This window comes from Chionomys nivalis, chromosome 21, assembly GCF_950005125.1.
Source record: "Chionomys nivalis chromosome 21, mChiNiv1.1, whole genome shotgun sequence".
Classification (NCBI taxonomy): domain Eukaryota; kingdom Metazoa; phylum Chordata; class Mammalia; order Rodentia; family Cricetidae; genus Chionomys; species Chionomys nivalis.
Genome location: NC_080106.1, coordinates 23,605,199 through 23,621,563, shown reverse-complemented (window position 1 = coordinate 23,621,563; position 16,365 = coordinate 23,605,199). Strand labels below are relative to the sequence as shown.

Genomic DNA, 16,365 nt, shown 5'->3' with positions numbered 1-16,365 from the left:
CTGCCTATGCCTCCCAAGTGCCAGGATTAAAGGTGTGTGCTACCACCACCCGGCTTTTGAAGTTGTTGCAGGCTACCTTTTGTTCCCAGTGGGCAGATGTCCTCCCTTGCCAAGGGCACCAAGAATTTAATTCTGTCATTATTAGTCTAGGGAATCCTAAGGTTGACAGGAAAACTAAATTCCCAGTCATAAACCTCTCTTTGATCCTTTTTGCCTTGCCCATCTACCTCCTCCTTTCTCTTCTGAGAAAAAAAGAAAAATTATCCAAAGAGGGAGCAACCTCAAATCAAGGTTGGTTTGTTAAGGGTGGAAAATAATATTACCTGGAAAGGATTTACCATTTTAACAACCCTCCATAACGAATTCCATAGGGGCTACTGCCCCTAATCGCCTCTCACAATTAACTGAAGATTTGTCCCTTCTCAGAAATCTCCATGAGGTTACCCAGTCCTGCCTGACATGCCCCAGACATTAGAACACTGTTTTTTGAGGTAAGACTGGCCAGGACTGGGGGACTAATTTCACCCACAAGCCACCTATAAAAAAAGACCAAATATTTACTAGTTATGGTAGAGACATTATTGAGATGGGTAGAGGCTTTTCCATGAATATCTAAAGGGACTGATTTGCTGATGAATTGAAGCCATATCTGGGTGCCTTATGTCTTCACCAACCCAACTGTATGGGTCACTTGTCTGTAAGTCTGTCTGCCTGCTTCTTGAGTCCCATATGTGCCACCATTTGCCTGGGTACCTACTAGCATCTGCCTGTGGTTGATGTGCTGATGAACAAAGTATGTCACATCGGCCTAAATAAATGAACTGGGGACAGGGGTAAGAAGGGAGAGAGAGAGAGAGAGAGAGAGAGAGAGAGAGAGAGAGAGAGAGAGAGAGAGAAGGTGAAATAGGGGCTGGAGAGGTGGCTCAGTGATTAACAGCACTTGCGGCTCTTGCAGAGAACCTGAGTTCCATTCAACCTCATGGCAGCTCATAACCATAACTCTAGTTCCAGGGGATCCAACTCTTTTTTGGCCTCTGTGGGTACCAGGAACACACAAAGTGCATCATACATGCATGTAGGTAAAACCTTAGAGATAAAATTTAAAAATTAAAATGAAAACATTTACAAATGGAAAGCAGACTATTGTGAGGGAAGGGATCATTGACGAGAATAGGAAGAAGGCAAGAGAAGATATTGGGAGAGAATGTGATTATAAACATGACAGACATGTACAAAGTGTCATAATAAAACATTAGTGAGTCATATTTATTTTTATGAAGAAGGGGAATGAGAAAAGCACATGGGCCTATTCATACATAGTGTAATCATGGGTTATTAGACAATTTGGTCACTATTTTATAGTACCATAAAAAGTTAATAATTTGATTGACTACAGAGATGCTTAGTGTTATATACTTACTTTTATGATATCTGTTTATGAACAGAAAAGCAATTTGTGAGATCATTAATTTTATGGCATATAAAATATCATTAATAATCATAAAAATAGTGTGCAATAAAAAAACAAATAAGTGGTCAGAGTTGAAGTAAGTCTAACTGAAACAGCCATGGCTTCACCGAGAGGGGTATGTATAGATTTAAGGTCACCAATGTAACAGATGATAAACAGGCCAAACAAGAAATCAGTGAAACATCATGTCTTCACAATAGCCACAAATAATATAAAATACCTTGGGGTAATGCTATCCAAACAAATGAAAGACCTATATGACAAGAACATTAAAACGTTACAAAAAGAAATTCAAGAAGACACCAAATAATGAAAAGATCTCCCATGCTCTTGAGTAGGTAAAATTAACATATTAAAAACGGCAATCTTAACAAAAGCAATCTAGATTCAATGTGATGCCCATCAAAATCCTAGGAAAATTCTTCACAGATCTTGGAAGAATAATACTCAACTTCATATGGGAAACAAAAACCCAAGGAGAAGCAAAACAGTCCTGTACAACAAAAGGATTTCTGGAGATACCACATTCCCGAACTTCAAACTCTACTATAGAGCTACAGTAATGAAAACAACATGGTAGAGTAATGAAAACTGATGGGAGAACGAATTGAATATAATCAAAGACCTGGATTTCAATCCACCCACCTACAAACAGTTGATTTTGAAGAAGAAACTAACAATATAAAATGGAAAAAAAGAAAAGCATATTCAACAAATGGTGCTGGTATAACTGGATATCAGCATACAGGAGAATGCAAATAGAACCATTTTTATAGCCATGCAAAACTCAGGTCTAAATGGATAAAAGACCTCAACATAAAACCAAAAACACTGAACCTCATAGAAGAGAAAGTGGGAAGTGCACTTTAACGCATTGGCATAGGAGACCATTTCTTAAATATAATCCCAGTAGCATAGACACTGAGAGCAACAATTAATATATGGGACCTCCTGAAACTGAAAATCTTCTGTAGATCAAAGAACATGGTAACAAGACAAAATGGCAGACTACAGATTGGGAAAAGATCTTCATCAAACCCACATCGAACAGAGGACTAATCTCCACAATATATAAAGAACTCAAGAAATTTGACATCGAAGGACTAAATATTACAATAAAAAAATGAGGTACAGACCTAAACAGACAACTGTCAACAGCAAAATTTCAAAGGGCTAAAAGACACTTTAAAAACTAGTCAACACCCTTATCCATCAGAGAAATGCAAATCAAAACAACTCTGATATTCCATATTACACCTGTCAGAATGGCCAAGATCAAAAACACTGATAACAGCTTGTGCTGGAGAGGATGTGGGGTAAGGGGAACACTCCTCCATTGCTGGTGGGAGTGCACACTTGTATAGCTGCTTTGGAAATCAGTATGACAATTTCTCTGAAAATTAGGAACCAACTCCCTCAAAACCAACAATACTGCTTTTGGGTATATAACCAAAAGACACTCAATCATACCACAGGGACATGTGCGCAACTGTGTTCATAGCAGCATTAATTGTAATAACCAAAACCTGGAAACAACCTTGATGCCCCTCAACTGAAGAATGGATTAAAAAAATGTGTTACATTTACACAACAGAGACTACAAATGGTAAAAAAAAATAATGACATCCTGAGATTTGGTGGAAAATGGATGAATTTAGAAAAAACCATGTTGAGTTATGTAAACCAAACCCAGAAAGGCAAATATGGCATGCATTCACTCATAAGTGACTTTTAGACATCAAGTAAAGAAAAAGCAGCCTACAGACCACAAACCCAGAGAGACTAGACAACAAAGAGGACCCTAAGAGAGATGTACATGGATCTACATAGAAAGGTAAGCAAGACAGGATCTCCTGAGTAATTTGGGAGTGTGGAGGTCCCAGAAGAGGTTAGAAGAATGGAGGGGAGGAAGAGAGGACAGTGAAGAATAATATGTAGCTCAATAAAAACGATAAAAATAGATCATCACTGTAAGGGAGGAGAGACCTGAATGCAGACTCCGTGAAATATGACTCAGTAACGCAAGAAGCTTGGGAGTAAAGGGTGTGCCAGGGACACCCTGGGCTTGCTCCTGCTCTTCCTTTATCAAGAGGACAATTCTCAAGTATTCATTCCACCCATCTGTGGGAATATCACAATGCACACCTCCTTAGAAAAGCAAACCTAGCTTCCTAGGTTTCTGTTCTTTGCTCAATGTCCCACACCTACACTGGGCCTGTGACTCCAAGGACAGTAAACATGGTGACCCCAGGTTTAAGGTGATGGTTTCTGGTATCAGAGTAATTAGCTTCTGAAGCTATGTTGTGGCTTGCAATGAGACTAAAAAGGGAACTCACATCGCAGAGGAGCGTTTGCCCCACCTTCTGGACCCTGGTTCCTATCAGTTCCGCTTAGTCACAGCTCTCCCGCAACTTTGCCCTGCCCAACAAGGTCCTGCCTATAAATCTTAGGGTTCAAATAATTGTCTAGGCAGAGCCCACATATTCTGCTTTCTGCATACAGTGCATCCCATAGCAGCACAGACTCAGTCCTCAGAGCTGATCATGCCGTCCTGCAAACGTCGTGGTTGGCTGATTGCTGGAGCCTGTGCACTTCTGTTAATTGCTGTGGCCTGTGGGCTTGTGTTTCTTCTCCGCACGCATGGTGAGAATCCTTACGTGGGTGGTGGGGGCCAGAGTTGCCAATTTTGGCAGAGGCAGAGGCTGAGGCTGTGGTAGGGAAGGTAGCAAGGGAGGAGGAGCAGGTAAAGATGACAGAGAGGAAAAATGGCCCCTGTAGCCCAGAGAGTCAGTGATATCTGAGGACACTCAATAGTACAGAAGGCTACTCTGCCAAGCCCTGGGTCTGAAAGTCAGAAGGAAGAGTGTTGGGGACAGAAGGACAGACGGGCCATGTCCCCTTTCTGTGACTGGAGCTCTTCTGACCCATGCGTTAATAATAAAATTAATTACACCTTCCTACTAGCATTGAACTCCAAATGGGTCATCGTCTCAGAGAGAGGGAAGCATCAGGGTATACTCCAAACAATCCTGGGAAATTTTCCTGGCCCTCAGTCATACAGTTCTCCAGCCCTACAACAGTTGCCCAACTGAGAGGCTTGAATTCCCTTTTCCATTTTCTGACCTTTGGAAAAGGTACAACTTGGAGTCTGAGGCAAAGGGCATGTGCTCCCTGTCTGCCAGAAAGTCTTCAGGCTTATGAGAAGGTGAACCAGGAGGGTACTGTGCACAGAGTCAGTGTGTAGCCATGAGGCCTCCTACCCAAAAGCATTCAAGCATGAGTCATTCTGACCTCCTGCCAGGCCTCCTCAATCAGATTTACCCTAAGGAGGCCATAAGGACTGCACACTGTGACTCTTCCCTGCTGTTGTCCAGGTTCTGAGATGTCCCCAGGAACTCCTGAATGGGAAAATCTGCCCAACTCACTCTTGGCTTATTTGAACATTCTTCTTTGGATCCTGGGTTCAGAATCACTGATAACTATAAGAGGGCAAAGAGTTGTGAACCAGCCAGGCCAGGCTTATTCATGGGACATCAAGATAAGATAGGAGTGAGCTGGTGTAATGGCACACACCTGTAAATGGTGTTGTAGATGAGGCAGAGAAAGTGGAAGGCTTTTCAGCTGCAAGCCAGCCTGGGCTACACGGCAAGAACCTGTCTGGTTGGGTGGTAAATGTAGAAATGTTAAAACAGAAGACCACAGCAATTTCAGCATCAGTAATAATCAGGAGGAGGAGGACATCTGGAAGTAAACTTGGACAGCAATTCTTACCATAGCAAAGTCAGGAATTTAAAGTATCATATAAACGGTCAAATGGCAATCCCATCAATGGTGACTTTTGGTTTTAAATATGATATAGATGACATTATCTGAGATTTAATTATATAGTAATTTTCTGCATCTTTATTTTTACTTTTCATGGGCCTCCTTTTTGCACGTACAGCTGTTATAAAGACACAGTAACTCTTGAGAAGGCGACACGTGTAATGAGAGATGTGTTATCCTTCCCCACATGCCAAATAAAATCAGAATCTCTGCTTAGCTGGGGGGGGGGGGGTGCACGCCTATAATCCCAGCACTTGGGAGGCAGAGGCAGGTAAATCTCTAAGAGTTCGAGGCCAACCTAGTCTACAAAGAAAGTTCCAGGAAAGTCAGAGCTTTAACACCAAGAAACCTTGTCTAGAAAAATGCCTAACTTCAACTGTTTCATTTAAAAGTGAAAAAGTAAAATGTATTCATAATTTTTTATTTTTAACATATTTATCACAAACTGCCCCTTCTGAGCTATTTTCCTGCCTTCACACTGAAAGTACACTCACTCCAATATGTGGGATTTTATGGAGAGCTATTCTTGGGGGTGAAGCATCCTGTCTGTAGCCTGACTCTTAGCAAATCCATTTCAGCAGGTTTTGCCTGTTGCTGTAGCAATGACAGATTCTAGTGGCCCACGTCCTCAGTGATCTATATGGACAGTTTTGGCATGTGGCATAGTGTCCCGTAGAGAGCGTGTCACTGGATGTAGGAGTGAGTTTCCAGTACTGGAAAGATGGTGGCAAATCGCTTTCTACTTCCTGAGAGTGGCTGCTGCCTTGACTACTTGTTACCTCACCAAGAAGCATCGAACATGCAATCCATGTTTATCAGGTACAGAAGAGTTTTGCTTTTTATGGAAAATGGCAGGTCTGCCAAATTCTTCCACATTGGAACATGGTACTCTGGAGACAAGTTGCCAGGGAGGTGGGTACGTGGAAAAGGATGAATTGAGGCTAGCAAGAAAGAAGTAACAGCCATAGTGTGGAGGTAGATGGTTGGGCAAACCCAACCTTGATATCGCATGTCACTTACAGGTGAAGACTCAGCCAACCCCGTCAGGACTACCCACACGGGACAGGTGCAGGGGAGTCTCATCCACTTGAATGACACCAAAGAGGGAGTCTACATCTTCCTGGGAATTCCCTTTGCCAAGCCACCTCTAGGAGAGCTGAGATTTGCACCTCCTGAGCCTCCTGAACCATGGAATGGTGTGAGGGATGGGACCACCTACCCAGCCATGTAAGTCCTCCTGAGACCTAGAAAATGTCAGGTCCTGAAATAAGTAGGAGGTTAGAACCTGAGCCAGACTGCGGTGATTTCTCCATCTCCCGCCCTCTACTGCATTCTCTCTGTGATGGGGATAAGCTGCAGATGCCAGAGAAAGGCCAAAGTGATGATGGTTCCTTAGCAAATCACCCTCCACAATCACCGTACCAACCTATAGGTGTCCAGGTACCATTGGCCAAGAGGCAGTTCCTTGAGAGTCTGGATGTAAGATGAAGGATGTCCTACCACCTGTTTATTAATACAGCATCTATATGGGTACAGGACCCAATACCCAGGCCTTGGAGAGTACAAAAAGAAATGGTGTCATTTCACACACCAATAGTTTTCACAGAAGTTCATGGAAATATCAATATTTAATCATCAGGAAGACTGGGATCCAAAGACCCATCTGGCAGCCTCACTAGAAGTTTGAGCTCCATTCCAGTTTTCCCAAAGTCTCTGACCTTTACTTTAGTTGGAAGAGATTTTTGGAAGGGGATCTCATGTTACCAGGGCATCATGAGGCCAGAAAGGGGGGTTTTAGGGGCTGGAGAGATGGCTCAGAGGTTTAGAGCACTGACTGATCTTCCAGAGGTCCTGAGTTTAATTCCCAGCAACCACATGGTGGATAACAGCCATCTATAATGAGATCTAGTGCCCTCTTCTGGTGTGCAGGCATACATGGAAGCAGAATGTTGTATACATAATAAATAAATAAATCTTTTTATTTTAGAAAAAAGAGGGGTTTTGGTGGCTGAGAGAAAATATGAACTAAGAGTCTGTTTTTAATACTGCACATCTCTTAGAATAACGGTCATTGTCCCCAGGTGTCTACAGAATCCTGTTACAGTGAATGCAGGAAGTCTGGCAATGATGAAACTGAGTGAGCCTTCCATCTCAACATCTGAGGACTGCCTGTATCTCAACATCTACACACCAGCTCATGCCCATGAGGGCTCTAACCTGACTGTGAGTGGAAACCCATACTCAGATCTGGGGGTGGGCATTTCTTCAGGATGACTAAAAGGGGCAAAATCAATGTGTGACCCTCATGAGAAGCCTTCCCTGTCAGGTGTCCAGGAAGATCTTCTCTTCCATGGCATGCAGCTAAACCCTAGGTATGGGACACAGAGACCTAAAGACTCTGGGAAGTCAGTGGCTATGGCTCCTTGATCAACTCAGGTTTCACACTACCTACCAGAGGCCTGAGAACTAAATCCTGAGCTCTTGCAAATTTACTGGAATGGGCTATCCATTGTGTCAATGTTTTTTTTTTCTTGTTTTGAGGAAGTCTCTCTCTCTCTCTCTCTCTCTCTCTCTCTCTCTTTCTATATATATATATATATAACCCTGGCTGACCTAGAACTCACTATGTAGACAAGGCTGGCTTCAAACTCACAGAGATCTTTGATCTCTGCCTCCAGAGGTATGGTAATTTTTTTAATTGAAAATAGATCCTCTCTCATATATTAACTCTTCTTTAAAAGTTTGGTATAATTCTACAATAAAAGCCATCAGGACCTGGGCTTTCTTTTTTTTAGTTGCAAAACTTTTAATGACTACTTCTATTTTACTGGGTGTTATAGGTATATTTAAATTGTTTATCTGATCATGATTTAACTTTGGTAAGTGATACCTATTGAGAAAATTATTCATTTATTTTCTAAATGGTGGAGTACAGGTTTTGAAAGCATGTCCTTATGAGTCTCAGGATTTCCTTGGTGTCTGCTGTTATGGTCCCCTTTTCACTTTTATTGATTTGGTTATTTTGATTTTATTAATTCGGATATTCTCTTTCTGTCTTTTAGGTAGTTTGATTAAGGGATTGTTTATTTTGTTGATTTTCTCAAAAAAACCAACACTTTATTTCATTGATTCTTTATACTGTTCTTTTTGTTTATATTTAATTAATTTCTGCAGTTTGATTATTTCCTGATCTTTTCCTCTTAGGTGCACTTACTTCTTTATGTTCTAGAACTTTCAGGTGTGCTGTTAAGTTGCTAGTATGAGCTCTCTCCAATTTTTTTATTGTGGGCACTTAATGCTGTGAACTTTCCTTTTAGCACCATCTTCATTGTGTCCCATAAGTTTGGGTGCGCTGTGTATTCATTTTCATTGAATTTTAGAAAGTCTTTAATTTCTTTCTTTATTTCTGTCTTGACCCATTTTTCATTCAGTAAAGAGTTGCTCAGTTTCTGTGAGTTTATAAGCTTTCTCTTGTTTCTATTCTTGTTGATATCCTGGTTTAGTATGCAATTATCTAATAAAATACAGGAAAGTGCCTCAATTTTCTTGTATCATTAGAGAGTTGCTTTGTGACCAAATATTTGGTCAATTTTCAGAAAAAATCTGTGAGGTGCTGAGACAAAGGTAGATTCTTTTATGTTTGAGTAGATTATTATGTAACTATCTCTTAGATTAATTTCTCTGATAAAGTCAGTTAGCTCTAGTATTTCTCTGTTTAGTTTCTGTCTGGATGGCCTGTCCATTGGTGAGAATGGGGTATTGAAGTCTCCCACTATCAGTGTGTGAGAGTAAAGATGTGATTTAAGGTCTAAAAATATTTCTTTTACAAAAATGGGTGCCCTTGTGTTTGGGATCAATGTTACGAATTGAAATGTCATCTTGGTGCATTTTTTCTTGTGGTGAATATGTAGTATCCTTCCCCACCTCTTTTGGTTAATTTTATTAGATATTAAAATGAATATACATGATGTAGGAGGTTCATCTGTCTATGTGTTGCTTTCATTGGTTAATAAAGAAACTGCCTTGACTTTTGACAGGACAGCAGCTTAGATAGGCAGAGTAGACAGAACAGGATGCTGGGAGAAAGAAGCAGAGTCAGGCAGATGCCATGAAGCCAGCCGCCAGGTCAGACATATAAATCTTTCCCAGTAAGCCACCACCTCATGGTGCTACACAGATTACTAAATATGGGTTAAAGCAAGATGTGAGAATTAGCCAATAAGAGGCTAAAACTAATGGGCCAGGCAGTGTTTAAATGAATACAGTTTCTGTGAAATTATTCTGGGGCTAAGCTAGCCATGTGGGATCCGGGCAGGATGAAAAGCAGACCTGCTTGCCTCATCACTACATACACAAGATTGCTTGTTAGGTTTGTTTGTTTAGAATATCTTTTTCCAACCCTTTACCTTGAGCTAATGTCTACCCCTGATTTTGAAGTGTATTTCTTGTATGCAGCAGAAGGATTGATCCTGTGTTGGTAGCCAACCGTTAATTTGTGTCTTTTTATTGGAGAATTGAGTCATTGATATTGAGAGATATCAGTGATCAATGTTTGTTAATTCCTGTTATTTTGCTGCTGTTATTGTTGGTGGTGGTGTGAATGTACTTCCATTCTTTGGGTTTTGCTGGTGTAAGATTATTTATTTCCTATGTTTCCATTTGTGTAATTAACCTTAGTTTAGAATTTTCCTTCTAGTACCTTCTTTAGGGCTGATTTGTATATAGATATTGTTTAAATTTGATTGTATCATGGAATGTCTTAAGATGATTGAAAGTTTTGCTGGGTATGGTAATCTTGGCTGGCACCTGTGGTCTCTTAGAATCTCTAGCACAGCCGGGCAGTGGTGGTGCACGACTTTAATCCCAGCACTCGGGAGGCAGAGGCAGATGGATCTCTGAGAGTTCGAGGCCAGCCTGGTCTACAAGAGGTAGTGCCAGGAGAGGCTCCAAAGCTACAGAGAAACCCTGCCTCGAAAAACTAAAAAAAAAAAAAAAAAAAAAAAAAGAATCTCTAGCACATCTGTCTAAGAGCTCCTTTATTTTAGAGTCTCCATTGAGAAGTCAGGTGTAAGTCTAATAGGTCTGCCTTATATGTTAGTTGGCCTTCTCCCTTGAAGCTTTTAATACTCTTTCTTTGTTCTGTATGTTAAGTGTTTTGATTATTATATGCTGAGGGGACTTTTCTGGTCCAATTTATTTGGTGTTCTGTATGCTTCTTGTAACTATATAAGCATTTTGTTTTTTAAGTTAGGAAAATTTTTCTTCCATGGTTTTGTTGAAGATATTTTCTAGGCTTTTGAACTATTTGGTATTCTTCTCCTTCCTCTATTTATATTATTCATAGATTTGCTCTTTTCATAGTGTCCTAAATTTCTTGGATGTTTTGTGTCAGGAATTTTTAAGATTTAACATATTCTTTCACCAATGTAATTATTTCTTCTATTGTATCTTCAAAGTCTGACATTCTCTCTTCCTATCTTTTATATTCTGTTGGTGAAGCTTTCCTCTGTAGTTCCTGCTCATATTCCTAAACTTTTCACTTTCAGGATTCCCTCAGTTGGCATTTTGTTTATTGTTTCTATACCCATTTTTAAGGTCTTGAACAGTTTTATTTCTTTCCTTCAATTGTTTTTTTTCTTTACTTTCTTTAAGGGATTTATTCATTTGCTCTCTCAGGACCTCTTTCATCTTCATATTAAGGTCTTTTTTCAGCTCTGTTGGAATATTTAGAACCTGCTGTGGTAGGATAGCTGGGTTCTATTGGAGACACATTGACCTAGCTGTTATTTATTGTGTTCTTATGGTGGCATCTAGCCATCTGGGTTTGGGTGGTTAGAGGTCTAGGTGTTGATTTCTGGGTTTCTCTTTGTTTGGTGTGTGTTTTGTTACATAAATCCTCTCTGGATTTTTAGAAAATCTTCTGCCTGCTCAGCTGGTGTGTTCACTGGGAATGCTGGGGGGAGATGGTCTGTTGCAGTGCTAGGGGTGACCCTGAGAATTGGGTCTGGGGGAACAGAGAGTGGGGAAGGTCCACAGGCAGACTACCTGGTCCCAGAGCTCTGGTATTAAAGGTATACATCACCATGATCATCTATGTGCCAATGATTTTTATTAACAATCAGGAGAGTTACTGATTAATATACCCCCTTTTTATTCTATTTCATAGGCATCTGAGAGTAGGGGATGTTATTACTCCATAAATTCAGGCTTGGGTCCTTAGAGAAGGAGAGAGACTAGCAAGTATCCTGATGGTACTAGAGCCCTGTCTGTGGTCCAGGTGAGAAATTCCTGAGGAGTCTTGTCTGTGTGTCTAAGTACACTGAGCCAAAGCATTAGGTAAAGTAGAAGACACCCCAGGTGGAGCTTGAGCTGGGTGGGAACCTCCTGGCATCTGACTTGATTTCCACAGGTAATGGTATGGATCCATGGTGGTGCACTGGTTTCGGTATGGCTTCCTCATTCGATGGATCCACACTCTCAGCCAAGGAGGATGTGGTGGTGGTCACTATCCAGTACCGCCTGGGTCTTCTAGGCTTCTTCAGGTGAGTGTAGAGATGGCCTACACTGTGCAATAGGGGATGAAGATAAGTAAGACAGCCCTGTGATTCCTTCTCTGCGTCTTCACAGCACTGGAGATGAGCACGCCAGAGGGAACTGGGGCTATCTGGACCAAGTGGCTGCCCTGAGCTGGGTTCAGCAGAACATTGCCTACTTTGGAGGCAACCCTGACCTTGTCACCATCTTTGGACAGTCTGCAGGTGGTGCAAGTGTGTCTTCACAAGTTGTGTCCCCCATGTCAAAGGGACTCTTCCACAGAGCCATCATGGAGAGTGGGGTGGCCCTGGTGGCTGACCTGATCTCTAACACCTCTGAGGTGGTCTACACAGTGAGTCACTTCAGCCATTGATGACCCTGCAGCCTCAGGATCCACCCTCTGGTACTCTGTTTTCTCAATTGGGAAAATGAGAAGTGTGGGAAATAGCTTCTTTCAATACTTTCTGAGAGATTCAAAGGTTAGAATCCACTTCTTTCTATACAGGCTGGGTGTAATAACCATGCATAAGTACCTTGTAGTGTCCATCATGTTCAGAAACAAATACGTATGGGATGGAGATATGGCTCAATAGGTAAAAACATAAGGACTGAGATCAAATTCCCCCAGAAACCACAAAAAGCTGCATGTGGTAACAAGTATGTGATCCTGGTATTCATAGGATGAGATAGGAGGCAGAGACCAGAAAATCCCTGAAAGGTCACAAATAAGATGAACTCTTGTAGAAAGGAAAAAATAATGAAAGATCATTTCTCAAACAAGATGGGAAGTGAGGAGTAGCACCAGATGTTGTCCTCTAATCTTTGCATGGAAACCATGGTACAGGCACTTCTGAAGTCACACACACTTGTGAACAAACACACATAGCTTACTTTTTAAAGTCTTTAGGTAGAATGACCTCTCTGGCTGTCACATCTGAGCAACACAAAATGGGAATTTCATACTTTATTTCACCAGAACAAAGTACAATGTGATATTTGGGCACAATGACAATCAACTGGGGTTGGGAAAACTCTTCTACTTGCCTGAAAGGATGAGTCAACTCCTGCCTGATCCCTTTACAGAAAGTGGCCAGCTTATCTGGTTGTGAGACTGTGGACTCAGAGACCCTGGTGCACTGTCTGAGAAACAAGAGTGGAGAGGAGATTCTGGCTATAAACAAGGTTGGGAGAGTTGTGTGACTTGGAGGACCTGGTCAGTGGGATGTGGGAGAGTCCGTCCTTAGTACTTTAAACAAGTTACCTCTGCTCCATGATTTGGCATCTTCTTAATCATGTGTGTAAAATGAATACCAAATATCCTAACATATGTAGAATCTTTATCAGGCGTCGAGAAACACCTTGAGACAATTAATTGGGGGCAGGGTTTCTCAGCGGACATCAAAATTGACCTCCATGTCCCTTGCATGTCCCTCAGGTCTTCCAGTCTATCCCTGCTGTGGTGGATGGAGAGTTCTTCCCCAGGCATCCCCAAGAGTTGTTGGCTGCTGTGGATTTTCGCCCTGTCCCCAGCATCATTGGTGTCAACAATGATGAGTATGGCTGGCTTCTCCCTGTGGTGAGGCTCAGTTCCAATTCTCTGGAAGTCTGGGGGCACATAAGGTGAGCAGAGAAACTTGGTCCATATCCCGCTGACCATATACTGAAAACTGTCCTCTCCCTCATGCAGATGTTGGGCACTGATCAAATAATAAAGGAGATAACCAGAGAGACCCTGCCGGCTATTTTAAAGAACACAGCAATACACATAGTAAGTCACCTTAAGTACTGCCTCCAATAGAAAGAGCCACTATGTATCCTTCTCAGACAGCATGCCTGCAAACAAAGATCTTGTGTGTGTGGTCTGTGGAGGGCTCACCTCAGAGCTTATACCTTTCCCTCTATACCTTATCTTATCCCTGGCCACATTCTCCACACTGAGGCTGCTGCCTATCAAAACAAGAACCTGCCTAAACTCATTCTTCCTGATTCCCTGGTGTAGATGTTACCTCCTGAGTGTAGTGACCTGCTAATGGAAGAGTATATGAACAACACTGAAGATGCCCAGACCCTCCAAATACAGTACAAGGAAATGATAGCAGACTTCTTGTTCGTTATGCCTTCACTACAAGTAGCAAAGTTTCAATGTGAGTACATCTGTGATGAGGCCTAGTTGGGAGGAGCTCAGAGCCATGGGTCCCGGATGAGCTTAATAGTGTCCAGGTCCCCACTCATGTCTGGATCACATCTCTGGTACCAAACCCCGGGACCATTACATCAGTATTTCTTCACTCTAGTGTAAGAGAGGGGACTGATATCTTATCCAGATACAGACAAGGAAACAGGTTGCTGATAATTCATTGATTTGCCAAAACTACTCAGCTGGGAAGGCCAGGGTCACTGTTTAGCCAACGGCTTTCCCATAAATAGTGCTCCAACCTGGGGCCATTCACTTGACAATTATAACACCAGATAACTGTACACCAACATAACTTATCAATAATGGTTAGGCAGGAAAGTTAAGGTGAGAGAATACTATGTAACCATGTGTCCATACCTCTAGGCTCTCGTGCCCCTGTCTACTTTTATGAATTCCGTCATGTGCCCAGCTACGAAAAAGATACGAGGCCAGGCTATGTGAAAGCTGACCATGGTGATGAGATTCCCTTCGTTTTTGGGTCCTCCCACTGGGGCATAAAACGTGAGTCTTTCTTGTATTTCATGAGCTGGATGGGGTCACAAGTGGGTACTTGATGGGCAACTGAGCTCTCAGTCCAGTTAAGAAAATCAAGGCTCTGGGAGAGGACATAATCAAGTAAGCACCTTTTCCATCCCCAAAAAGCTATACCCAGTTAGAATCTGGACCCTTCCAAATATAATCTATTGTCTTAATTACTTTTATATTACTGCAATGAGATACTATGACCAAGTCGGCTTATAGAAGAAAGGGTTTATTGGGACTTAGAGTTTCAAAGGGTTAGTTAGAGTCTATGACCATCAGGGATGGGAGAATAGCAGCATGCAGGCAGGCAAGGCACTGGAACAATAGCTAACTAAAGCTTACATTCTGATCTACAAACACAAGGTAGAGAGAGAGCTAACTGGACCAGACTGGACTTTTAAACCTCAAAGCCATCTTCCAGTGATACACCTCCTCCAACAAGGCCATCCCTCCTAATTCTTCCCAAACATTTTCACTAACTGTGGACCACACACTCAAATATATGAGTCTATATGAGTCATATCATTTGAACCACCACACCTATGTTAGATGGAACAAGGACACACTGAGCAGAACTGAACCTGGAGGCATTCAATTAGAGGTGTGGGTGACTCTTGGATCCTTGGTGGTGAAGGAGGGAAAGAGGCCTAGAGTTCAAGGTCAGGCTACAGGAAGGATGGTGATTGTGGAGCACGAATAGGCAGCTGCATGGGGTGGCTGGGACCTGAACCTCTGTCTTCCCCATGGCTACAGCTGACTTCACTGAGGAGGAGGAGCTGCTGAGCAGGAGAATGATGAAGTACTGGACCAACTTTGCACGACATGGGTGAGAGCACACCCCTCCCTCAACCTCCTCAGTGGTAGGTCCCTATCTAGGGCTCCATTGGTGGTTGATGACTTCATTAGCATGCATGGATCAAGTGATAGAGTCCTCCTCACCCCAAGGCACACTTAGGTACATCGTGTATTGGTTGCTGGTCACACTGCAATGACCTGACAGGAGCTATGGTATAGTTCTTTAGATTTTGCCTTTCAGTGGGAGACCCAAAATTGTCCAGGTAGTCTTGCCCCACATGGAGCAGACACTAGAAGGTGACACTGTATCCCTGTATAAGGACACGTGCCCCATCAGTCCCCTCAACTATTGGCCCAATTAGTCTACTACCCTGACACAAATTGGGGGATCACAATGATGAGAATAACCTTACCATTCCCTGATGCCTGCATATCCACAGGAACCCCAACAGCGAGGGTCTACCCGACTGGCCCGTGATGGACGATGATGAGAAGTACCTGCAGCTGGACATCCAGCCTGCTCTGGGCCGAGCCCTGAAGGCCAGAAGGCTGCAGTTCTGGACCCAGACTCTGCCCCAGAAGATCCAGGAGCTAAAGGGGTCTCAGGATAATTACAAAGAGAAGTACCCTGTGAGAGGAATGGTGTGAAGGGCTGAATATACATGGGGTCAGCCTAACGTTCTTAGAGAATCCCGGTTAGAGTCTGACAGTCACATCCCCATCCCTCACCGCTACAATTGTCCATTTGGTCTGTGTGTATGACAAACCCTTGGTGTGTCACTCGTTCCTCAACATGCTGGGACACCTTTTATGAGACTCCGTGAATGCTCCCATGACTGTAGATGTGTGACCCCTAAGTGCCCCAATCTTCTTTCACTGTCCCCTGGGACAACGCCCTTTCCTTCCTTTCTTCATCTGCTCTCATCCTCTCTCCTCTTCTCCAAGCCCCAGACAGTCTTCAGATGAAACTGAAGCTTTGGAAATATTTATTATATGGGAGTGGACTGTCAAAATCCTATGT

At 42.5% G+C, this 16,365-nt stretch overlaps 1 pseudogene; it reads left to right on the top strand.

Annotated features, from left to right (window-relative positions):
- Positions 1-4,014: 4,014 nt before the first annotated feature.
- Positions 4,015-15,992, top strand: LOC130863958 (acylcarnitine hydrolase-like; annotated as a pseudogene).
- The last annotated feature ends 373 nt before the right edge of the window (positions 15,993-16,365 follow it).